Source organism: Mustelus asterias, chromosome 17 (assembly GCF_964213995.1).
Source record: "Mustelus asterias chromosome 17, sMusAst1.hap1.1, whole genome shotgun sequence".
In the NCBI taxonomy this organism is placed as follows: Eukaryota; Metazoa; Chordata; class Chondrichthyes; order Carcharhiniformes; family Triakidae; genus Mustelus; species Mustelus asterias.
In genome coordinates, this window is record NC_135817.1 from 68054342 (window position 1) to 68082083 (window position 27742).

At 44.1% G+C, this 27742-nt stretch overlaps 1 protein-coding gene across 1 annotated transcript in view; it reads right to left on the bottom strand.

Moving 5' to 3' along the window:
* The window catches only part of LOC144506076 (uncharacterized), a 186980-nt gene that overhangs the window by 44088 nt on the left and 115150 nt on the right, over nucleotides 1–27742 (bottom strand). The window lies entirely within an intron of this gene.

Genomic DNA, 27742 nt, shown 5'->3' on the forward strand with positions numbered 1-27742 from the left:
TTATTTTATTGCTCCCACCTGAATTGGATCTACCAAAATGCATCATCTCGCATTTGTCCGGATTAAATTCCATCTGCCATTTCTCTGCCCAATTTTCCAGTCTATCTACGTCCTGCTGTATTCTCTGACAATCCTCATCACTATCCACAACTCCGCCAAATTTGGTATCATCCGCAAACTTGCTAATCAAACCAGCTACATTTTCATCCAAGTCATTTATATATATTACAAACAGCAGAGGTTCCAGCACTGATCCCTGCGGAACACCAGTAGTTACAGGCCTCCATTCAGAAAAACACCCTTTCACCACCACCCTCTGTCTTCTATGGCCAAGCCAGTTCTGATTCCATCTAGCTAGTTCACCACTGATCCCGTGAGATTTAATCTTTTGCACCAGCCTGTCATGAGGGACCTTGTCAAATGCCTTACTGAAATCCATGTAGACAACATCCACAGCCTTTCCCTCGTCCATCACTTTTGTCTCCTCAAAAAACTCAATTAAATTAGTGAGACTTGACCTTCCACATACAAAACCATGCTGTCTGTCACTAACAAGACCATTCGGTTCCAAATGTGTATAGATCCTAGTCCTAAGAATCTTCTCCAACAGTTTCACTATCACAGGCGTCAAGTTCAGGTTATCCTTGCTATCCTTCTTAAATAACGAGACAACATTGGCTATCCTCCAATCCTCTGGTACCTCACCAGTGGCCAACGAAGAAACAAAGATTTCTGATAGAGACCCAGCAATTTCATTTTTTGTCTTCCTCTGTAATCTGGGATAAATGCCATCTGGCCCTGGGGGTTTGTCTACCTTAATGATTTTTAATTCACCTAGTACTTCCTCCCTCGTAATGGTGACTTGTTCTAAAGGGTTTACACACCCCTCCAAGACATCATCAATCGACGTGTCCCTCTCCTTTGTGAATACTGAAGCAAAGTACTCATTAAGGATCTCACCCACTTCCTTTGGTTCTACGTATAACTTCACTCCTAGTTCCTTAAGTGGAACAACTCTTTCTCTAGCCACCCTGATGTAACTACTGATATAACTATGATACAATGTCACGTGGCTAGCTAGCTGAGATCTGGTGGAAAGTGGAATTACAACCTAGTCTAGAGTACAGAGACATACGTAGATCTGTAAATAAACAGGAATGAGTTTTCCAAATAACAGTCCATGGTAACTTTCTTAGGGTTCTGGGAAAACCCTAAAGAAACCCCATTAAGGCCTTGGATTCAAGGTGAAACACTTTTACTGTTTAAACAAGTTTCTTACTATAGCATTTATGTTTTTCAGCAGAATAGTGCGAGTGGTGTCTCTAACACTGAGATAAAAAACAAATCCTGAGTCTGCATTTGCTAGCAACAGGACTTGCTCAGCAATTTTACAGCAGATAGCCTTCTAATTGGCTGCTAGTGGGCCCACCATCCAATTAAATATTGGCTCCTGGTGCTGCCAACCCAATTACATGGTCAGCAGCTATGAAGCCGGGAGAGGTGGTTGCTGCTGAGGAATGCCGGAACCTCAGGAACTGAGCAGATAAGTAAATAAAAATGTCAAAAGTTCACAGGGTCAAGGGTCAGAGGGAAATGTCCTCAGAGTGATCGTGGGGCCACGGATACTGCTTTCCCTATCCATGTTTCCTTCTTTGATAAGGTACCCCTTCCTGCCGTTTACTTGACAGCCTCCCCACACAATGGATGTGTTGTCCGCTGGTGGCAAAATGCCAACACAAATGTAAAATAGGCCCTAATTGGGCCTCAGGCTGTGTACAGCCTTTTTTCATTCAGTCCTACCATCAGTAAAATGCCCAACAGCAGAACTACATTGCGGGGAAGAGCTGACCATGTTCCCTGTAATTTTATTGTTCCTCCTCTCACACCACCTCCCAGAGGTTGGTGAAATCCTGGCCAAAAGAATGAGCTCACCAAGGGAATTGGGAGTTTTGTGAAAGTGCTGGTAATGTAAAGGTTAAATTTGAAGAAATAAATTTTGGTGATGTGGACTTTTATCTAGTGAGATATTACTCATGTTTCCTGTCACCTTATTTTCCTCGTATTCTCTATTCTTCCCCATTCTCTTGCTAGTGGAAGATTAACTTCATTAATTTAGCGGTCTGATACTGTCTTAATTGAGTACATATTGGTAAAGATTTTTCACCAATCTGTCTCTCAAAAGGAGCATCGGCATGCTATTTTTCTACTTCTGCCTCTTTCAATCTCTGGACTAAATAGTATCTCCCTGCATTTGACCAGAGAATTAGCTGGAACATGTCCATATTGCCTAGTTTTCTCTGATTAGAATATATAAACCCCCTTGCCTTGTACAAGCTAATTACTATCCGAGTTTTATACTTATTACATGATATTTGTTAACTGGCTTTATATGAAGTCTGCTTTGCCATTAAAGTTTAGAATGTTATTTTATGAGCATTCATAAAAATGAAAGACTCTGGCCATGGAAGCCAACAAGTCTCAGAAACAGGAACTGAGATCATGATTAACCAGCATGCAATGTTGCGAAGCAGGCAGCAGACACATTTTGTGTTGCCTGCATATTTATATAATTGCAACATGCAGCCAGTACAAAGTGTGTTATTGTGTGCATGGACATCCGAGAAGGAGGCGCAAGACTTAAAGCTAGCCTGCCCAACTTAAAGCCTACATCTCTCAAAGGGGGAGGAGGAGGAGCTGGAAGTGGCTAAGGAAAGGTGATTTGTAAGATGAGTGACAATGGTGCAAAATGGCAGAGGGAGCACCAAGATTATTCAGCTTAGCACTGAGGTGCTTTGTGGGAGAATTGGACAGAAGGGGAGAAGGGCCAGGAAACCTTCCAGATACTGCACAGGTAGTGGAAGCAGATAGTCACCATGGTGAATGCCAGCCCCAAGAACCTGGATGCAGTGCGGTAGGAAATTCAATGATCTTAGATGAGTGGTAAAGGTCAGCGAATGCATCTTCAAAATACCATATCCCATTGTCAGCACCACTAGTTTCACAAAGTGCATTGAGCACTACATCCCCATCACTGACCTACCAACACTCTGTATCAATCACAACTACAATCTTCATAAATTGTATTCATGCTTTACCTCATGCTCACATGTGTAGTCTATTGCAAATCTCACACTCGTATCCCATGGCGTGCACAGCTATTCAACCTTGACAACCACATTACCCAAACACATTGCATCACATCCACTGACATACTTCACTCTCTCTTGCAGGACAAGCTAGTGCAGAATCAGAGGCAACAGGAGCTAACCAGTGGGGAATGGACATGACTGCATGTTCTCACCACGATAGGGGAGATAATGCTCACCATCAGTGGAGCAAACATGACAAATCCATGGCTAGCAGCAGGGTTGAAAGCATGGAAAATGAATGTATCCTTAATACTCCTTCTCACATTTCAATTTCCCCACATCTCACAAACTTTCTTGTATCCAAGCAGCAGATGGTTTAAGTGTGCACCTCTTTCCCACCCTTTCCTCATTGTAACATTACCCTGGTGCATTTCTCCTTTCAGATACACAACTACAACATGGCGATGCAGTGGTGGAAGACCAAAAGGTGGAAGAGCAGGAAGAGAGTGATGAAGATGAAACACCATCGCTCACTCTCACACTTCCACCACCAGCTCAGATACTGACACAGTGCATTCTTTATAGGATTGCTTAAGGGTGGGACCAGTACACGGTGAGACAACAGGCATGAGTGGCCTGCAGCTAGTGCAGAGGGAAAGGTAACCCATGTCCCAGTTTGCTGGAAGCTGAGGTCACATACATGTTCTACTCCAGAGGTTTCGGATGATATCTTTACTGGGGTGGCGTCCAAGAAAGGCCCATGCATATACACACTGAATTGCTTGGTGCATTGGTAGACCTACCAGAAAGCCTATGGTCACAATCAAAGGAGCCAAATTGCCATCGAGCTGCTGTCAATTCAGAATTCTGCATCATCCCCTTCCATCCTCCCATTTAATTGGGGGAGGTTTTTCCGCCACCGGCAGGCTGACAGCACAGCCTCTCCCACAATTAAGTCGGCCCAGCTGTCATATTTCCTGCCATGCTGCTTTGCATTAAATCCAGCTCTAAGTGTAAAAGGTTAACAAATAGTTAATTTTTGATTGTTGCCTTGCCTTCTACAGTTAGCCTTATTGTCAGTAAATTGTTGAGGTGGGGCCTACTTGGGTTCACTGAGGTACAGACGTTTCAATCATATGCATGAAGAATGTAATTGTAAACCATTTCCCTATTAACTTCCAGACCAGTGGAAGGAATATTTGATGTGCAGCCAAGACTAAGAGCAGTGAACATGATAAATGGCGTGAAGTATATTACAGCAATGGTTCAAATATCGCTACAAGTAAAAGACTCCGTGTTATGAATTAAGAAATTATCCTGAAAAATGTAGGACTGCAATGTTGGACCGCTTCCTGTAGCTCAGTTTCTAACAGATTCCCCAGTGTCTGTGCTCTGGCTTTGTAAAGAAGGAAAAAAGAGGTTATGCTGGAAACATAACAAGAGCTAATGAGTGCAGAGAAAAGAGAGAAGTTAACTGAATGCTGTCTGGCCCCTCATTTTAGGAAATAAAGACTATCTCGGGCATATTTCTCCACTTCCTCCCACCTCTCCATTTTGAATTACCGTGAAGTAAAGCAGTTGGTGTGCCCATCGCCAGGCAGCGAGATGCAGCAACAGCTGTCGGAGACATTCAGAGACTGTTTTGAGTGAGGCAACAATGACACAGCTGTTGGTAATCACAACGATTGCAGGTGTGGAGATGACAACATTGTGTATTCCGATGTGTAATCTGATATGTAGCTCGACTGCAAGTGAAACTGTTTCATTAGATCAGTTTGCAGTTTTGTTCCCGACTCAATTACAAACAGGATTTTTTTTTAAATCATCTTGCATTAATACTATAAAATCAACAAAGAAATAAAATATTTAAATTAGAAGTAAAAATTAATCCAGTGTAGAACTAGAATACTAGAACTCTACTGAGATTGGTAGCAGCATTGGAAAAGCTACAAATAAAGTTATTTGCCATTAGAGATGGGAAACTTGTGAATTTCAGGAGAGGAAGGTTTCCATATTCAGCCTATTCTCAAAATGCAGCGCATGTCAAAGTGCACTTCTTGAGGGATCCCAGATTTGTGAGGAAATAGTATGCTAGTGCATTTATCCAGAATCACTGATGAAGCCATGGCTAAGGTAATACAGTGACTTATTCATATAAAAATAGTTCCCTCTCATGTGGAAGTCAAATCCAACAAACAGGAAAAGTAGGAGAATGGAAAAACATCTGGTCCTGATAGAGCATCAGGAGATGTCTACAAATTTGACTATGAGGGTCCATTGACTCTATGGGTACAGACTTTGGCAAGAAGAAACTATACATATGTAAGCAATAAAATTAAAGACATTTTTCTCCTGTCAGGGAGATTTTGGCTAGGTTGCTCATCAATTGTTTTCTCTGTATTGTTGCAGACAGGAAGATTTTGAAGGTTGCTGCCCAACAGATATAGCTGTGAAATAGAAAAGAGGGAGGGCTGCTCTCTCTACGACTAGATCCTGAACTTCTTAACCCACAGACAACAATCAGTAAAGATAGGCAACAACACCTCCTCCACAATCATCCTCAATACCAGTGCCCCACAAGGCCCCCTACTATACTCCTTATACATCTATGACTGTGTGGCCAATTTCTCCTCCAATTCAATTTTCAAGTTTGCCAATGACACCACCGTAGTGGGTCGGATCTCAAACAATGATGAGACAGAGTGCAGGAATGAGATAGAGAATCTGGTGAACTTGTGCGGCGACAATAATCTCTCAATGTCAAAAAAATGAAGGAGATTATCATTGACTTCAGGAAGCGTAGAGGAGAACATACCCCTGTCTACATCAAAGGGAACGAAGTAGAAAGGATCGACAGCCTCAAGTTTTTATGTGTACAGATCACCAACAACCTGTCCTGGTCCTCCCATTCTGACATTATAGTTCAGAAAGCCCACCAATGCCTCCAATTTCTTAGAAAACTAAGGAAATTTGGCATGTCTCCTACGACTCTCACCAACGTTTACAGATGCACCATAGAAAGCATTCTTTCTGGTTGTATCATAGCTTGGTGTGGCTCCTGCTCTGCCCAAGACCGCAAGAAACTACAATAGGTCGTGAATGTAGCCCAATCCATCACGCAAACCAGCCTCCAATCCATTGACTCGGTCTACACTTGCCACTGCCTTGGCAAAGTAGTCAGCATAATTAAGGACCCATGCATCCCGGACATTCTCTCTTCCACCTTCTTCCATAGGGAAAAAGATACAAAAATCTGAGGTCATGTACCAACTGACTAAAGAACAGTTTCTTCCCTGCTGCCATCAGACTTTTGAATGGATCTACCTTGCATTAAGTTGATTTTTCTCTACACCCTAGCTATGACTGTGACACTACATTCTGCACTCTCTCGTTGCCTTCTCTATGAACAGTATGCTTTGTCTGTATAGCGCGCAAGAAACAACACTTTTCACTGTATGCTGATACATGTGACAATAATAAATCAAATCAAATAAATGACTAGAAAATTTGTTTCAATGACACTGCTGAGGATGAATATTGGCCAGGGCATCAAAAGAACTCAACTCCCCTTCTTTAAATACAGCCATTGGATATTTTACATCAAAGAAAAGGACAGATGAGGTCTTGGTTTAGTTTCTTGTCTGAAAAATAGCACCTCTGAAAATATATTTCAAGTGTCAGCCTGGATTACCATTTCAAATCTCTCAGAATGCTACAGTAGAATCTATGCTGACAATAGCAGTGACTAATGTCACTAAACAGGCAAGAACAGGAATGCACATCATAAGCTTTGGCCACTTGACAGATCCTTCACCATTCACAAACTGCACACTTCAATAAAATAAACAGAGAATGTTGGAAATAATCAGCAGGTCAGGCAACATCTGTGCAGAGAGAAGCAGGGTTAATTTTTCCAGCTGATGTCTTTTGTCAGGACAGTTCCGATGAATGCTCATTGACCTAAAAGATTAATTCTGTTTTCTAGTGTGTAAATATTGCCTGACCTCCTGAGTATTTCTAGCATTTTCTGGTTTTATTCCAGATTTCCAATACCTACACTATTTTGCTTTCTCTAAAATTCAGCTAAGATTTGTGAGCAACCCATTCACAAGATAATTTGCTGATGACTGTGCATTTGGTGCACACACACAAGAGTTTGTCACAAAAATTCAGAAGATGGTCATTGACTTCTTCTGGGACAAAGATTGCATTGGGTCATTGCTGAGACTCTGGGCCTGATTTTACGATTTTGATTCTAAGTGTTGGGTGGACTTGAATCTGGGGGTTTTTCAGATCCGACTTTTAGCCCATTCTCAGGCGCCCCCTTACGCACTCTATCTGAAACAAAATCAGCGATTCTGAATCGTGCTGCAGAAGCCTGTGCGCAGGGCTTATCGTGCCTGAAACACTGCTGCTCCAATCAGAGCCTTCAACTGCGCATGCGCAGTAAGAAAAAAATAGAAAAACGCTCCCCTGCCACATCGCTCCCGGGCCAGAGAATGCCTCCCCCTGGCCCCCTCAGATATTGCCCCACACCATAATATAACTGACCCCCTTATCCTCCCACCCCCCACTACCCAGACCGATCGCAGCCCCCTGCTCCCCTTCCCCCCCCCCACCGATTGCATGCAGAGTGGCAGCGGACCCCCCCTTCCTCCCCACCGATCACATGCAGAGTGGCAGCGGACCCCCCCTTCCTCCCCACCGATCACACGCAGAGTGGCAGCGGACCCCCCTTCCCCCCCACCAGAGAGCCATCTACCTGCCTCCCTCCCCTGCATCAGAGAGCCATCTGACCTGACTCCCTCCTCCCCACCAGAGAGCCATCTGACCTGCCTCCCTCCCCTGCATCAGAGAGCCATCTGACCCGACTCCCTCCCCCCCTACCAGAGAGCCATTGACCTGATTCCCTCCCCCCCACCAGAGAGCCATCTGACCTGCCTCCCTCCCCTGCTTCAGAGAGCCATCTGACCCGACTCCCTCCCCCCCCTCCCCCCCCCCCACCAGAGAGCCATTGACCTGCCTCCCTCCTCCGCACCAGAGAGCTATCAAAGCCGTGGCACCCAGATAGTGACCATCCACCTTCAGACTTCATAAAGCTATCTTTACACTGAGCCCTGCCTAGATGGTGTACTTTGGTGAAGTATGTTTTCCACCAGGTGCACCAGCCTGAATTATGATATGCAGCTCCTGTTTATAGACCTGATGGGTCTTCATAATTCATTACTGCTGTTACCTATTTATTACCAGGACCTGATTAAAATCTGGAGCGTGGTCACCTTGCACTGCAGTTCTCCTCCAAATTAGCATCACGGAGCCACTGTTCAGGAATCTGCACCTCCACTGTTAAAACGTCAGGTGATTGACAGAGAGGAAGACTGTGGCTGCTGGGGTGACCAGAATCGGGACATGCTGGGGCGCCGGAGTGGACTGGGTAACCTCTTTTGAACTGGCATTTTGACCTTGGTGGGCATCTAGCATTGAAATGGTGGTGCTCAGCCTGATGGCACATGAGATTTCGAGAATGCTCAAGTATGCAGTGGACTCCTGTCTAAGTATACCCCTGCTCGGATGGAATTTCACACTGATCTCAAGCCCAGAAACACTCCCTCCAGCGCCGACATCCCACAGTCTGGGTCATTTCGTGGAAATGTCTTCCATGTCATTTAGCATTGCACGGAAGGGTTTCCTGTATGGACTACTGCTGCGCACCTTTCACCTCGCCTTCACCTACCATCTGGACACATCCTGATGTACCTTGTTGCCATCCAACGGTAAGGTCCCAGTAGAGGGTTCTCTGCACAGGAGTTCTCCTCTTTACATCGGGGACTTGGAGTGGAGGGTGTTTTATGCAGAACCCCCATACAACTGCATTTGCATTGGTTCATGGACTCCCAAGCTGCCGCATCTTCTGCAGCCTTGTGGAGTTTGCGGACTGTGTATATGTAAGTCGTCCTGGGCTGCACCACCTTTTCAGTTTTCTGAAAAGCCTGTTGAGTATTTTTTGGTTGCACTTCAGTCTCATGCTTATAATCCTCGGGCATCCGGTGTGGAGATAGGCACGGAGGGAGGAAGACTCCCTCAGGGACCTGCTCCTGGTCAAGCTGGCCATTAATAGGTCCAGACATTGGGCAGTCAAGGGGGTCATTCATCCCGACTCTCTGCCCATCTTCCATGGCTATGTACACTGCCCGGTGTCCCTGGAAGGGGCGCAAGTGGTGTCTGCCGGTATGTTTGGGCCTTTCATGCCTGGTGGGCACCATGGGGACTGGGATGTTTTATTAACCCTTTTAATCACATTTTGGTTTGATATTTTAAGTTTCTTTCGAGATTCCATTTACTTTGATGCAGTATCCCTCTAAATGGCTGCCTTTAAAGTCATCCCTCGATTTATTGATTTAGTTCATATGGTTACCCAAAAGCAGCATAGGAGAATTTACAGCAGATCAGGAACAGATAGGTAGCAGTATTGAAGAATTACAGGCTTATATTACAATTTAAAGTGGACAAAGGGTTCAGAGGTGTGTTGGAATATTGTCCACTTGCCTGGATAAGTGCACCTCCAACAACACTCAAGAAGTTCAATGCCATCCAGGACATAGAGCCCACTTGATTGGCACACTAAACATTCATTCCCACCACCACCGACGCACAGTAGCAAAATGTGTACCACTTATAAAATGCACTGCAGGAACTGACCAAAGCTTATGAAGCAGCACCTTTCAAACCCACAACCCCTACCATCTAGGACAAGATAAGCAGACACATGAGAACACCACCACCTGAAAGTTCCCCTCCAAGTCACTCGCCATCCTGACTTGGAAATATATTATCATTCCTTCACTGTCACTGGGTCAAAATCCTGGAACTCCCTCCCCAAAAGCAGTTTAAGAATGCATCTCACCACTACCTTCTCAAGGGCAATTAGGGATGGACAATGGGCAAGATTTTCCTCCCTCTCCTTGGTGTGTTTTGCGGTGGTGGGAGGCGGCACACTGCTCATTGGCGACTGGATTTTATGGTCCCACCATTGTAATGGGGTTCCCCATTGAACACACTCCTCGCCACCAGGAAACCCACAATGGATTTGCTGTAAGATCCTGCCAGCGTAAACACCAGCAAGATTTTGACGTATGTATTTATCCGTATTCCAGTCTGATTTTTTCCTCATCTAATGTGTACATATATCTATAGAATTGCATTAGAGGAGGTTTATGAGGATGTTGCCAGGACTGGAAAAATACAGCAATGAAAAGATTGGATAGGCTAGGATTGTTCTCCTTGGAACAGAGAAGGCTGAGGAGATTTTATTGAGATGTGGAAAATTGAGAGGGGCCTGGATAGAGTGGATGGAAAGGGCCTATTACTTTAGCAGAGAGGTCAGCAACTAGGGGGCATAGATCTTAAGTGGTTGGTAGAAGGATTAGAGGGGAGATGAGGCAAGATCTTTTCACACAGAGGTTGGTGGGGTCTGGAACTCAGAAACCCTCACCTCATTTAAAAGGTGTCTTGATATGCAGGACTATGGACCAAATGCTGGAAAGTGTGATTTGGCTGGGTGGCTTGTTTCTCGGCCAGCACAGACATGATGGGTCTATTTCAATGATCACATATGGTATTACATTTAATCATTGCAGAATATGCTGTTTTTCAATACTTATCTCTGACATCTTAATGTTATTGTTGTGTTCTGTATCTTCTCTTCTCTCTCTCTCATTTTCTTTCCATTGGGCAGTGATGGATGGCATTGTGTGATGTGGTGCAGTAAAGAGATGTCAACAGATTACATTTTTGGTGGAGGTTGTATGGAAAAATTGATTATTAGGAGCTTCCTTCCCACTTCACCTCTCCCTGATCATTAACGCCTTCCTCAACCCCCGAGCTACCATTTTGATCCCCACACTTCAAATTCCCAATACCATGCTTTTCCACCATACCCTTCTCACATCACACTTTACCTTAAAAATATCCACACAATCACTATGTCCTTTCCATTCACTTGATCTGCTGTCACTTCATTAATCCTTAACCCTCCAACCGCTGTGTTCTCAATCCCATTTATATTCATCTTAAGGGAAGCTGGAAGGAAGCCAAAGCCATTTCGCCCTCAATGCCCTCATTCTTAACCTTTTCTTCTGCTCCATTCCAATTTGCTTCCCTCAAAGGAGCTATGCTTGTTTTTCAAACTTGAAAAGGTTCCACCCAAATGTCCTCCCATCTTAGTTCAATTCATGTTTGCTACCTGCTGAATAAATGGTCTCTGAAATTGATGGAGGCAACTTGTTTCCATATGGAAAGGTAACAAACATATAGCAGAGAAATAGGCATCATAAAAGAGTGTTCCCAATAGATGACTTGGAAAATACCTCATCTGTACAGTTTTACTAAATTAGCATAGAAGTTTGGACCACCATGGAAATGAATTCTAGGAAATCTGTCAGGTTTAGTAGGGCAGATTTATTAGAACTTGCAATATCTTTGCTGTCCTCTGCAGACTGGGTTAATGACTTAACTGAATGGAGGAATCAGCACGAAATGAGAATCAAAAACAACCTGTTTGGTAGCCAGTCCTTTCCATTGCTGGCAGCAGAATCAGACTAAACCTCTGAATGGCACCACATATGCTGAACAGATTACAAAAACAGCAAACTGTTACACAGCATAAAAACAATGGTGAATCCAAGGTTGAATCATTGCAGTTGGGCAGACATTCAGATTTATTTACATCAAGTCCAAATTGGACTCACTTGAACTGTTTCAGATTCCAAAATCAATTCCAAGCTCAGATGTATGCTGAAATCTTGCTACATTTACACTGGCAGGATTTTATGGTCCCACTGTTGACGCACTCCTGCTGTGGGTTTTCCCAGCAGTGAGGGGTGCGTACAATGGGAAACCCCATTGACAATGGGGGGACCATAAGATCCTGCTGCCAGCGAGCAGTGTATCACGTCCTGCTATCAGGAAGCATGCCACAGAGAGGAGAATCCCACCCATAATCTCAGGGAGTTAAGCAGATAACTAGCAAAGCATTTGATTTAAAAGATAAAGTTGATTATAAACAAGAAATATAAATGCGATTAAAATGTGACACATTCCTGTTCTTATTATCATTCATTTTAAGGTTATTGGGACGCACATCATTGCTTTTATAAGTTGGCTAAACTGGAACAGCAGCTTATCTCTAATTATATCTTAGGTCAACATTTTTAAATATACTTATTGCAAGGTATTTCAACAGGGAAATAATCTTCATGTTTGGGAAGTCATTAACCCAGTTTCCACAGAGGACAGCTAAGTTATTGAAAGTTCTAATACATCTGTTCCAATAATCCTGACAGTTTTCTAGAATTCATCTTCATGGTGGCTCAAACGTCTATGGAAATTTAATAAAATTGTACAGATCAAAGTATTTTTTGAGCCTTCTACTGGGATTCTTGTTTGTGATGTTTATGTCCCTTCTACATGAAAAAGTAGTTACCTCAATTAATTTCAGAGGTTATTGAGGTAACTATTTGTTAGACAGCAAACAAGGTGAGAAGACGTTTGTGTGGAATCTGTTCAGTTTGAGAAACAACCAGTTGGGCACCGCCAGTGTGCCAGAGGCAGTACCAAGGGGTGGGACCTGAGTGGGGGTTATGACGGGGGCATATGCTGGGGGGGGGTTGTGATGGGGGGGTGCAGTGGGTGGGGGGGGTCTTGCAGGGGTTGGATCATGTTGGGAGCATGGTGAGGGGGGCATAATGAGGTATGCCTTTCAGGGATCATGATCAGCGGGCATGTTGGTGGTCATAATGGAGGGAGGGACATGTCGGGATCAAGCAGGGTGACTCATAAGGAGGGCCCCGATGCCCCAATGCCAGTGGACTTTGTGGGGAAGGGGTGGAGAAACATGCTGCCGATGAGGAGGTCCCAATTATAAGGGGTGGGGAGGGATGATGTCTCCCAGTCCACTGTGAAATTGGAGAGCCCTTACGAAACAGCACCCAAATGCCCAAAGGCTAGGCTCACCATTATGTTTAACATCACCAGCCCCGCCTCCCCAACCAGTACTGGTGCACAACTCCCAATTCTCCAAAAAAGTGTCGGAGGATTGTGGTGCGAAGCACGCCTGAGAAACTGGTGCAGATTGCTCTATTATTCTTGCCGTTATCACACTTAGTCATTTTTTAGGAGCATTCTACCCTTTGTGTGTAGTACATATTGCTGTCACCATGGATTTCTGGTGGATTGGATGTTTAAGGTGGTGGGTGGGATATCAATCAATGAGTTGTTTTGTTCCAGATGGTGTCGACCTTCTTGAATGTTGTTGGAACTGCACTCATCCAGGCAAGTGGAGATTATTCCATCACACTCCTAAAATGGTGGACAGACTTTGGGGAGTCAATAGGTCAGTTACGTGCCATAGAATTGGCAGCCTGTAAACACCAAAAGGGGAAGGAAATGTAAATTAGAATGAGCGATTTCAACGTTAAATCAGGAACAAAAGGAGAAACAGGGAGTGAGAAAGCAAGATTGGATTAAGGGAGAGAAAAATAAATGTTACTACCAGAGAGGTTGATCTGCAATCATTCAGACTTAACACATTGTTAATATAGTACTCACACTTGAAATGAAAAGACTTAACTTTCTGTGGCATGGTTAATGGGTAATTAATGGAAAAATACAGCAAGTTCTTAAAATCCACAGGGAGGCTAAAAGTGAGATGCCATCTTGCAGTTGTCATGAAGTTAATGATGGAGCAACACAACTCATGAAAAAATGTTTGGATATTTGCATTTAATCGCACATTTACTGCTCACCTAAGATTGATGTACCATTCATCCTCCGTAAGTAACATAAGTAGCAGTAAGCACCATTACCCTTGCTGTTACTCTTACAGCAAATTATGGCCCAGTTCCTTTTTTTATATCACAACTCATTTCGGCAGTACTTCCAGAACAAAAAAAACAAAGATTTGTCCATAACTTTAATGTTCGCACATAGACTCATAAAAAACCACTGCTGGGAATTCTATGGCAGCAAGTTGTTCATGTCAGCCTTACCTCAGGCCAACAAAGCTATAAGATGTCTTCAAGATGTGGTAAATGTGCGTCTTACTCTGCAGGGATTGTGGTGCTGAACCCAAATCCAATTACCTGATATAAAACTCCCCCTTCACTGCTAAGAATAATAAATCATCTTCTGATTGGTGTAATTATGTAAATTTATATGAAAAGCATTAACCAATAATTAATAACATCAAACTATAATTAGAGTTTAGTTCAGTTTCGTTCACTTTCACCTCAGATGCACAAGTAGTTATTCTATGAAATTTTGCTCAATTTTCTCACTTTTCTCTCCCCCTCTCCTTAACCATCCTGTTTTCCTCCTGGTCTCTTCAAACCTTCTTCCACTTTGTCTTAGCCAATTATGGATTTCCATCATCGTCTTCTTCCAACTAGATTTTGCATTCATCAGTTCTCTTCCAGCAATCCCTACTTTTAGGCCAAGTTTCATTTCTGACCCCGTTCCTCCAGCTTGTCTTTCTGGCCAACCTTTGTTTCCATTGTGGCTCCTATGTTTGTTCTCAGAATGGGGATTGAATAAATCTGTGTGCCAGGGTTTTCCATGTGCAATCGCCAGCTTGCGATTTTCCCTCATTAATTTTGATGGGCAGGAAAGTTTGCAAGCTGGCAAGCAAAAAAAGCAATAAAATCCTGACCATGGAATACACTTTGTGGTCTGCATCATTGATGTTCATCTAAATTTATCTGCATGCAACTGTGTATATGTGGAAACATCTCTTTGGAAGTTAGCTCCTCTAACTGGAAACTTTCAAACTGAGGACAATGACAGAAAAAGCATGGGCAAGAATTCAGAATGCTTTACACAGTTGAAATGAATTGGACACCACTTTCTGTGCTCTATGCAAAGTTACTTCTGAAGTGCATTTGTTAGGGCAGATATTTAGCATGGTCAAATAAACCTTCCCTCATGGTTGACTGTGTCCTATTTCCAAGATTACATGGCCTTGGCGATATGATTCCTTGGATAATAGACTGCATCTGGCACATTGCTACAATCAAAATATTTCCATGTTCCTTCCTCTGAGGTCCAATATGATTCCATTGCAAAGTAAGTTGCATTCACTCCACAGTGAACTGTGGTGCGACCATTTGTTAGTCTAACACGACACAATGAATCAAGGGATTTGGAGAACATGTTGTCAGCCCCCAAATCCATGCTTACTTTTCCTGGAACTCGTTTGAATCCCTGCAATCAGGTTTCTGCCCCTATGTGACTCTTTGTGATTTATCTAATCACTGTCAGAGAGGATCGCTTGCAATGGCTTCCCTTCCTGCTCCCACAATATTAAGTCTGGTGTCGCTCATGAATCTGTCCTTGGCCCCTCCTATTTCTCATCTATATACTGCCACTTGGTGACATCATCCAAAACCACAGCGTCAGTTTTCACAACTTTACCTCCCCACTAACACTCTCCACTCCTTCACTGTTGTTAAATTATCAGACTGCTTATCTGACATCCAGTACTGGATGAGCATAAATTTCCACCAATTAAATGATGAGAAGACTGAAGCAATTGTTTTCAGTCCTCACTCCAAACACTGTACCCCTAGTTACAAACTCCACCCTCTTTCTGGCAACAGTCTGAGATTAAGACAGTCAGTTTGCAACCTCCATGTCACATATGACTTCTCGATGAGCTTCCAACTTCACATGCGAGCTATCATGAAGATCACCTGTTTTCACCATTGTGATATCACCGGGCTTCATCCCTCTCTCAGCTCATCTACTGCCAGAATCTTCATTATTATAATGCACTCTCCCACATTCTACTTTCCATAAATTCATCCAAAACTCTCAGCAAGTCCCATTTTCTTATCACACTAGTGCTCACTGATCTATGTTAACTCCCAATCAAGCAATTTCTTGATTTTAAAATTATAAAATTTTAAACTGCGAGAAGGCAGCAGCATTTAGGTATGTCATCACCCAGCTTTACTAAGTCCCCTTCCCACTCCATGTTCACTACATTCAAGATCAGAAGATTCTGTGTTGGATACAGCAAAGCCCCAATGTATAACTGCAGGAATTCTGCAGGAATGCAACAGATATAATATCTCTAGATTTCCAAAAGGCCTCCACTATAGATTGATGAATTTCGGAACATGCAAGGTCAGGAATATAGCAATGAGCAATATAGATCGTTTTCTGGCTGCAAAATGGAGAGAGTAAGCGGAAAAGGGTAGCTGTGCATAGAAGATAGAAAACTACATTGTACAAAGTCCAGGGACCACTCACATTTACATTATTTTTAACAAATAATTTAAACATTGGAATCAAAACACAATTTCTAAATTGGAGGGGGAGAGTCAATATTGAAATAGATTGCGAGAAATTACAAGATTTACATTAATAAACTTGCAGAATGAGCATACAATTGGCAAATGAATTTCAAAATAATTAAGTGTAAGTTACTACATCTTGATAGGAAGAATAAGAAAAACACACGACTTGGAAAACAAGAATCTAAAAGGAGAACAAGAGCACAGAGATCTGGGAGTACAAACGCGTGAAACACTGTAATGGTGCCAGTTACAAAGGCCATAAAAAAAGCAAACCAAACACAAAGGACTATTTCTAGAAGGATGTATTTGAGAAGTCCAGAACCTTGGTTTGACCACAACTGGAGTACTGGGTGCAGTTCAGTATTATAAAAGGGATATAGAGGCACTGGAGAGGGTGCAAAACAGATTTTACAAATAAGTTAATGGAAAACAATCAATAAAGGATGAGCAGGCTGGGTCTTCTTTCTCTTGAAAAGTGAAGGCTGAGGGTTGACATATGAGAGGTCTTCAAAATGCTGAAAGGGTTTGAAATAGTAGACACAGAGTGTTTCTATTTATTGGGAAGAGCAAAACTAGAGGTCACTAGAGGTCACAAAATAGTCACTAAGAAATCAAACAGGGAATTTGGAAGAAACTTCCTTACCCAGCGAGTGCTGAGAATGTGGAACTTGCTGCCACGTGGAGTGGATAAGGTGAAGAGTATAGATGCATTTAAGGGGATGCTAAATAAGCATAGGCGAGAGAAGGAAATAGAAAATTTTGCTGATAGATTTAGATGAAGAAAGAGGAAAGAAGGTTTCTGCAGAGCATAATCCCTGACATGAACCGGTGTCAAGGGCAATATGGTGGCACAGTGGTTAGCACTGCTGCCTCACAGTGCCAGGGACCTGGATTCAATTCTGGCTTCTGTCTGTGTGGAGTTTACACATTCTCCCAGTGTCGAGAACATAGAACAGTACAGCACAGTACAGGCCCTTCGGCCCTCGTTGTTGTGCCGAGCTTTGTCCGAAACCAAGATCAAGCTATCCCACTCCCTATCATTCTGGTGTGCTCCATGTGCTTATCCAATAACCGCTTCAAAGTTCCTAAAGTGTCCAACTCCACTATCACAGCAAGCAGTCCATTCCACACCTGTGGTACACCGCTGGTAACTGGTCTCCAGTCTGAAAATTTTCCATCCACTCTCTGTGTAAAGAACCTACCTCGGACATCCTTCTTATATCTCCCACCATGAACTTTATAGTTATGCCCCCTAGTAACAGCTACATCCACCCGAGGAAATAGTCTCTGAACGTCCACTCTATCTAGCCCCTTCATCATCTTATAAACCTCTATTAAGTCGCCTCTCATCCTCCTCCGCTCTGAAGAGAAAAGCCCTAGCTCCCTCAACCTTTCCTCATAAGACCTACCCTCCAAACCAGGCAGCATCCTGGTAAATCTCCTTTGCACTCTTTCCAATGCTTCCACATCCTTCTTACAGTGAGGTGACCAGAACTGCACACAATATTCCAAATGTGGTCTCACCAAGGTCCTGTACAGTTGCAGCATAACCCCACGGCTCTTAAACTCCAACCCCCTGTTAATAAAAGCTAACACACTATAGGCCTTCTTCACAGCTCTATCCACTTGAGTGGCAACCTTTAGAGATCTGTGGATATGGACCCCAAGATCTCTCTGTTCCTCCACAGTCTTCAGAACCCTACCTTTGACCCTATAATCCACATTTAAATTTGTCCTACCAAAATGAATCACCTCGCAACTATCAGGGTTAAACTCCATCTGCCATTTTTCGGCCCAGCTCTGCCTCCTATCAATGTCTCTTTGCAGCCTACAACAGCCCTCCACCTCATCCACTACTCCACCAATCTTGGTGTCATCATAAAATTTACTGACCCACCCTTCAGCCCCCTCCTCCAAGTCATTGATAAAAATCACAAATAGCAGAGGACCCAGCACTGATCCCTGTGGTACACCGCTGGTAACTGGTCTCCAGTCTGAAAATTTTCCATCCACCGCCACCCTCTGTCTTCTATGAGATATGAGATATGATCCAGAACTGGCTTGCCTGCAGAAGGCAGAGAGTGGCTGTGGAGGGGTCTTTCTCTGCGTGGAGGTCAGTGACCAGTGGAGTGCCCCAGGGATCTGTTCTGGGACCCTTGCTGTTTGTCATTTTCATAAATGACCTGGATGAGGAAGTGGAGGGATGGGTTGGTAAGTTTGCTGACGACACCAAGGTAGGTGGTGTTGTGGATAGTTTGGAGGGATGTCAGAAGTTGCAGCGAGACATAGATAGAATGCAAGACTGGGCGGAGAAGTGGCAGATGGACTTCAACCCGGATAAGTGTGTGGTGATCCATTTTGGCAGATCCAATGGGATGAAGCAGCAGTATAATATGAAGGGTACCATTCTTAGCAGTGTAGAGGATCAGAAGGACCTTGGGGTCCGGGTCCATAGGACTCTTAAATCGGCCTCGCAGGTGGAGGATGCAGTCAAGAAGGCGTACGGCGTACTGGCCTTCATTAATCGAGGGATTGAGTTTAGGAGTCGGGAGATAATGCTGCAGCTTTATAGGACCCTGGTTAGACCCCACTTGGAGTACTGCGCGCAGTTCTGGTCACCTCATTACAGGAAAGATGTTGAAGCCATTGAAAGGGTGCAGAGGAGATTTACAAGGATGTTGCCTGGATTGGGGGGCATGCCTTATGAGGATAGGTTGAGGGAGCTTGGTCTCTTCTCCCTGGAGAGACGAAGGATGAGAGGTGACCTGATAGAGGTTTACAAGATGTTGAGAGGTCTGGATAGGGTAGACTCTCAGAGGCTATTTCCAAGGGCTGAAATGGTTGCTACGAGAGGACACAGGTTTAAGGTGCTGGGGGGTAGGTACAGAGGAGATGTCAGGGGTAAGTTTTTCACTCAGAGGGTGGTGGGTGAGTGGAATCGGCTGACGTCGGTGGTGGTGGAGGCAAACTCGTTGGGGTCTTTTAAGAGACTTCTGGATGAGTACATGGGATTTAATGGGATTGAGGGCTATAGATAGGCCTAGAGGTGGGGATGTGATCGGCGCAACTTGTGGGCCGAAGGGCCTGTTTGTGCTGTGGCTTTCTATGTTCTATGTTCTATGATGTGGAGATGCCGGCATTGGACTGGGGTAAACACAGTAAGAGTTTTAACAACACCAGGTTAAAGTCCAACAGGTTTATTTGGTAGCAAATGCCAAATTGGCATTTGCAAATGCAAATTGGCATTTGCTACCAAATAAACCTGTTGGACTTTAACCTGGTATTCTATGAGATAGCCAGTTACTTATCCAATCGGCCAAATTTCCCTCCATCCCACACTTCCTTACTTTCTTCATGAGCCGACCATGGGGAACCTTATCAAACGCCTTACTAAAATCCATGTATACGACATCAACTGCTCTATCTTCATCTACTCACTTAGTTACCTCCTCAAAGAATTCAATCAAATTTGTGAGGCAAGACTTACCCTTCATGAATCCGTGTTGACTATCCCGGATTAAGCTGCATCTTTCCAAATGGTCATAAATCCTATCCCTCAGGACCTTTTCCATTAACTTACCGACCACCGAAGTAAGACTAACCGGCCTATAATTACCAGGGTCATTCCTATTTCCTTTCTTGAACAGAGGAACAACATTCGCCACTCTTCAGTCCTCTGGCACTATCCCCGTGATGTGGAGATGCCGGCGTTGGACTGGGGTAAACACAGGTTAAAGTCCAACAGGTTTATTTGGTAATATAAACCTGTTGGACTTTAACCTGGTGTTGTTAGACTTCTGACTGTGACTATCCCCGTGGACAGTGAGGACCCAAAGATCAAAGCCAAAGGCTCTGCAATCTCATCCCTTGCCTCCCAAAGAATCCGAGGATATATCCCATCTGGCTCAGGGGACTTATCGACCCACAGGTTTTTCAAAATTGCTAATACATCTTCCCTCAGAACATCTACCTCCTCCAGCCTATCAGCCTGTATCACACTCTCATCCTCAAAAACATGGCCCCTCTCCTTGGTGAACATTGAAGAAAAGTATTCATTCATCGCCTCTCCTATCTCTTCTGACTCCATGCACAAGTTCCCTCTACTGTCCTTGACCGGCCCTAACCCTGGTCATTCTTTTGTTTCTCACATAAGAGTAAAAAGCCTTGTGGTTTTTTTTGATCCGACCCACCAAGGACTTCTCATGCCCCCTCCAAGCTCTCCTAAGACCTTTTTTTAGCTCATTCCTTGCTACCTTGTAACCCTCAAGTGACCCAACTGAACCTTGTTTTCTCGTCCTTACATACGCTTCCTTTTTCCTCTTGACAAGACATTCAACCTCTTTTGTGAACCAGGGTTCCCTCACTCAGCCATTTCCTCCCTGCCTGACAGGGACATACCTATTAAGGACACGCAGTATTTGTTCCTTGAACAAGCTCCACTTTTCATTTGTGCCTTTCCCTGACAGTTTCTGTTCCCATCTTATGCTCCCTAATTCTTGCCTAATCGCATCATAATTACCCCTCCCCCAATTATAAACCTTGCCCTGCCGTATGGCCCTATCCCTCTCCATTGCAATAGTGAAAGACACCGAATTGTGGTCACTATCTCCAAAGTGGTCTCCCACAAACAAATCTAACACTTGGCCCGGTTCATTACCCAGTACCAAATCCAATGTAGCCCCACCTCTTGTCGGCGTATCCACATATTGTGTTAGGAAACCCTCCTGCACACACTGTACAAAAACTGCCCCATCCAAACTATTCGACCTATAAAGGTTCCAATCAATCTTTGGAAAGTTAAAGTCACCCATGACAACTACCCTGTGACCTCCACACCTATCCATAATCTGCTTTGCAATTTCTTCCTCCACATCTCTATTACTATTTGGGGGCCTTTAGAAAACTCCTAACAACGTGACCGCTCCTTTCCTATTTCTAACTTCAGCCCATATTACCTCAGTAGGCAGATCCCCGTCGAACTGCCTTTCCCTTGATTAACAATGCTACTCCTCCACCTCTTTTACCACCTTCCCTACTCTTACTGAAACATCTATACCCCGGAACTTCCAACAACCATTCCTATCCCTGCTCTAACCATGCCTCTGTAATGGCCACAACATCGTAGTCCAAAGTACCAATCCACGCTCCAAGTTCACCTACCTTATTCCGGATGCTCCTTGCATTGAAGTAGACACACTTCAACCCACCTTCCTGTCTGCTGGTACACTCCTGCGACCTTGATACCCTCCTCAGTACCTCACTACACTTAACGCTGGCTTCTGGACTACAGCTCCTCTTCCCATCCCCCTGACAAATTAGTTTAAACCCCCCAGGGAAATTGAGGATCTGATTAAAATGAAAAGGGAGGCGTACGCTAAGTCCAGGCAACAGAAAACAGATGGAGCTCTGGAGGAATACAAAGAGAGTAGGAAAGAACTCAAACGGGAAGTTAGAAGGGCAAAAAGAGGTCACGAGATGTTCTTGGCAGGCAGGATTAAGGAGAATCCTAAGGCATTCTATTCATACGTTAGGAACAAAAGAGTTGTCAGGGAGAAAATCGGACCTCTCAGGGACAAAGGAGGGGAATTATGCTTAGAACCCAAGGGAATAGGGGAGATCCTAAATGAATACTTTGCATCGGTATTCACGAAGGAGAGGGGCGTGTTAACCGGGAGTGTCTCGGAGAGAGGTGTTGACCCGTTAGAGAAAATCTCCATTACAAGAGAGGAAGTGTTAGGTTTTTTAGGGAACATTAAAACTGACAAAACCCCAGGGCCTGATGGCATCTATCCTCGACTGCTCAGGGAGACGAGAGATGAAATTGCTGGGCCTCTGACGGAAATCTTTGTCGCTTCTTTGGACACGGGTGAGGTCCCTGAGGATTGGAGGATAGCGAATGTGGTCCCGTTGTTTAAGAAGGGTAGCAGGGATAACCCAGGTAATTATAGGCCGGTGAGCTTGACGTCCGTGGTAGGGAACTTGTTGGAGAGGATTCTTAGAGACAGGATGGATGTGCATTTAGAACGGAACAATCTCATTAGTGACAGACAGCATGGTTTTGTAAGAGGAAGGTCATGCCTCACAAATTTGGTGGAGTGTTTTGAGGAAGTGACAAAAACGGTTGATGAAGGAAGGGCCGTGGATGTCGTCTATATGGATTTCAGTAAGGCATTTGACAAAGTCCCAAATGGCAGATTGGTTAAGAAGGTTAAGGCTCATGGGATACAAGGAGAAGTGGCTAGATGGGTGGAGAACTGGCTTGGCCATAGGAGACAGAGGGTAGTGGTCGAAGGGTCTTTTTCCGGCTGGAGGTCTGTGACCAGTGGTGTTCTGCAGGGCTCTGTACTGGGACCTCTGCTATTTGTGATATATATAAATGATTTGGAAGAAGGTGTAACTGGTGTAATCAGCAAGTTTGTGGATGACACGAAGATGGCTGGATTTGCGGATAGCAAAGAGCATTGTCGGGCAATACAGCAGGATATAGATAGGCTGGAAAATTGGGCGGAGAGGTGGCAGGTGGAGTTTAATCCGGATAAATGCGAAGTGATGCATTTTGGAAGAAATAATGTAGGGAGGAGTTATACAATAAATGGCAGAGTCATCAGGAGTATAGAATCACAGAGGGACCTAGGTGTGCAAGTCCACAAACCCTTGAAGGTGGCAACACAGGTGGAGAAGGTGGTGAAGAAGGCATATGGTATGCTTGCCTTTATAGGATGGGGTATGGAGTATAAAAGCAGGAGTCTGATGATGCAGTTGTATAGAACGCTGGTTAGGCCACATTTGGAGTGCTGTGTCCAGTTCTGGTCGCCGCACTACCAGAAGGACGTGGAGGCGTTAGAGAGAGTGCAGAGAAGGTTTACCAGGATGTTGCCTGGTATGGAAGGTCTTAGCTATGAGGAGAGATTGGGTAAACTGGGGTTGTTCTCCCTGGAAAGACGGATAATGAGGGGAGATCTAATAGAGGTGTACAAGATTATGAAGGGGATAGATAGGGTGAACGGTGGGAAGCTTTTTCCCAGATCAGAAGTGACGTTCACGAGGGGTCACGGGCTCAAGGTGAGAGGGGCGAAGTATAACTCAGATATTAGAGGGATGTTTTTTACACAGAGGGTGGTGGGGGCCTGGAATGTGCTGCCAAGTAGGGTGGTGGAGGCAGGTACGCTGACATCGTTTAAGACTTACCTGGATAGTCACATGAGCAGCCTGGGAATGGAGGGATACAAATGGTTGGTCTAGTTGGACCAAGGAGTGGCACAGGCTTGGAGGGCCGAAGGGCCTGTTTCCTGTGCTGTACTGTTCTTTGTTCTTTGAAGAGCTGTAGCAAATTTCCCTCCCAGGATATTGGCACCCTTCTGGTTCAGGTGCAAACCGTCCTGTTTGTACAGGTCCCACCTTCCCCAGAATGTGCTCCAATTATCCACGTAACTGAAACCCTCCCTCCTACACCATCCCTTCAGCCACGTGTTTATCTGCACTCTCTCCCTGTTCCTCAACTCGCTAGCACGTGGCACCGGCAACAAACCAGAGATGACAACATGGTTTGTCCTGGCTCTCAGCTTCCATCCTAGCTCTCTAAATTCCTGTTCTAAATCCCCGTCCCTTCTCTTTCCTATGTCGTTGGTACCGATGTGTATCACGACTTGTGACTGTTCTCCCTCCCCCTTAAGGATCCTGAAAACACGGTCCGAGACGTCACAGACCCTGGCAACCGGGAGGCAACATACCATCCGTGAGTCTCTTTCACTGCCACAGAACCTCCTATCTGTCCCTCTAACTATCGAGTCCCCAATAACTATTGCTCTCCTGCTCTCCCCCCTTCCCTTCTGAGCCACAGGGACGGACTCAGTGCTGGAGATCCGGTCACCGTGGCTTACCACTGGTCTGTATGAGATTCCTCTGGTTGCTCTGGTTTCCTCCCAAGATGTGTGGGTTAGGTTGATTGGTCATGCTAAATTGCCACTCAGTGTCAGGGAACTGGCAAGGTAAATGTGTGGGGTTACGGGGATAGGGCCTGGGTGGGATTGTTGTTGGTGCAGGCTCAATGAGCCGAATGGCCTCCTTCTGCACTGTAGGGATTCTGTGATCCTATAACCTATGTAATTCTATGTAAAATGACCTTGCCCTATCTATTTTCAGCAACTTCATCAGTGACCTTTCCTCTATCAAAATGTCAGAAGTAATGTTGTTCACTGACAATTCAAAAGAGTACATCTCCATTCACAACTCCTCCTACAACCAGATAATTGGTTTGACCAGCAGGAATTAAGTTATACTGCAGAAATACCATGGTAATACTAAAGAAAAAGCTCAGTAATCTGCCCATGATTATCAATAACACCAGCATCACTGATTCCCAACTTTCGACATCTTGAGAAGCATCACTTACCAGAAGCTCAACTGGACCAACCGAAAAAATACAATGGATACAAGCACATGGGAGAGATTTTATAATTGGTCTTCTTATTCCTAAAATGGGAGGTCTTGTGATGCAATGGATAGTGTTCCTACCACTAAGCTCCAGGTTCACATCCCAGTCCAGAGCTTGATAACTATGGAAGGTGTGTTCATAAGTGACCGAATAGATTGAGTATCAATCTGCAAATCCTTTCAACACATATCAGTGGCAGGATGTAAGAGCGGGAGAGATTCCTAGTCAGCCATGATTTTTATTGAATTCAAATTTCATCGTCTACTGTGGTGAGATTCAAAGCCAGATTGCCAGATTACCTTGGGTCTCTGGATTCCTAGTCCAGTGATATTACCACTAAACCACCATCTCCCCTTAGGCAGCTCCAATTCAAAAAGCTCAACACCATCCAAGACGAAGCATTTTACTGACTGATGATCCTACCACTGAACTCAATTGTTTCACAAAGAGCGACCCAGTACATGTTATCTACCGGATGTACAGCAACAACTCAGCAAAATTATTTTGACTCTCTCCTTTCCCTGTAGCCTGCATTACTAAGAAAGACAAGAGCAGCAACGTCACAAGAACATGATTACATCCAAGTTTCTCCCCAACGTCACACGACACCATCTTACCTGGACATATCTCACCATTCCTTCATTATTGCTGGAATTCCCAAGAACACCATTCTTGAGGGCTGCAGCAGTTGAAGGAGAGGGTTTTACTATGATCTCCTTAAAGTAACTAGGGATCTGATGTTTCCACATAAACCACATCCTAACAACATGGAAGAGAAGTCACATGCCCCCTGCTCCTTTAAAGAATTGTATTACCAGAGTTGCATTGACCCTAAAATAAATGCATGTCTATGCAACAATGTGCATTACCCAAGGGAAGCAGCACAGGGGTTTTACAAAACTGCATTGGGAAACAAGCATGTTCACAATATGATTCCAATCTACATAATTTCTGCCAATGCAACTATGTATACCCACAGGAATTTCAAAGTTTCAAAGAATGATACTTACCACTATAAGGCTTTCAAAAAAGTTTCATTTTCTTAAAAAGTGCTTTCCAGCATAAAGGAGACTCCACTGCATCAAAGCATGGCTATGCAACATGATAACCAGAGTTCTCTGTAACCGTCCTCTGTTGCAGTGATATACAGAGGTATGCCTTTCAAACTTCAAAAATTGAATTATTACACCAGGTCCAGTGTCCACTAGAATCTAAAGGTAAAACTGCTTTAGTCCCAGATGACCAAGGCTGCTCTCCCCTTTCAGGGGGAGAGCTGACCAGTGGTGACTTAACCTGAGGATCACCACACCTCAGGAGAGGGACAAGGTTGAGAAGGCGGGCCTTCATGAATAATCTCAGCCAGTACGTATAATCTCCTGGCATGGTATCTTCCTTACTCCACCATTACTATCAAGCCAGAGGGATAAATCCTGGTTCAGTGTAGGAGGGTGTGTGAGGAGCAGCATCAGGGATATCTAAAAATGAGTTGTCAATCTATTGAAGCTATGACACAGAACTACATGCATGCTAAAAAGTGGAAGCAACATGCAAGAGACAAAACTAAGCAATCCCACAACCAATGGATTAGATCAAAGCTCTACAGTACTGTCACACCCAGTCATGAATGGCGGTGGACAATTAAAAAATGTACAAATGGAGGAGTCTCCATGAACATCCCTATTCTTGATGATGGTGCAGCCCAGTTCATGAATGCAAATACAGGGCTGAAGTGTTTGCAACTGTCTTCAACCAGATGTGCCAAGCAGATAATCTATATTGACCTCCTCCTGAGGTCTTCCCTGTAATAAGGCGAGAATGACTGCCCTTGACGTGAAGGTGGCATTTGACTGAATATGGTATCAAGCAAAGTGATGTCAAATTGATGTCACTGGCATCAGGAGAAACTGAAGTCGCACAGAGCACAAAGACAGATGTTGTGGTCTTTGGACACCAACCATATCAATTTCAGGACAGTGCAGCATGAGGGTAGTGTCCTAGGCCCAACCATCATCAGCTGTTTCCTCAAATACCTTTCCTCTCTCATAAGGTCAGAAGTGTGGATGTTCGCTGATGATTGCACAATGTTACATTCCAATCACAGCACCTCGCATAATCAAGCAAAGCTAACTGCATGCAATAGGATCTGCATAACGTTCACACTTGGGCTGGTAAGCAGTATGTAATATTCACGCCACACAAGTGCTAGGCAATGACCATCTCCAACAAGAAAGAATTTAACTACAATCCCCACCCTTGACATTCAATGACATTAGCATTGACTGTTGTTGAAAAAAAGAGAGAGGCTATTGAAACTTTTCATCTTACACTCATTAGGACAGATGCAAGAGCAACAGTTTACGTTGCATCATGGATCCTTCATCGTTGCATGGTTAAAATCCTGAAATTCCCTCTTCTGAAGCTTTGAGGGAGTGGCTCCGACACAGACCGCAACAATTCAAGAAAATGGATCACCAACAACCTTCCAGGGAACAATTAGGAATGGGCAATTAATGCTGGCCTTCCCAGCAATGTCCACATCCTATGAATGAATTAAAAAGCTCAATGGACCAAGTATAAATATGGCTCAATTTTCACTCTAAGATGTTATTTCCAGTCAGTAAGAATAAGAAATTGCCATGTGATTCCATTTTAATTTCTCATAAAACTCTGCACAGAGACCTACTGGAAGAATAGATTCAATTTTTAGAAGTAGTTTTACAGGATAATTTAGTAGACCTGACAACATGGTGCAAAAGGTATCATAGCCAATTTTTTCTTCCTCTCATGTGAAATAATCTACGTGAATTACAATCACTTTCCCTTCTCTTTCTGCCATGCTCTACTGAATGTACCCAAACAATAAAACG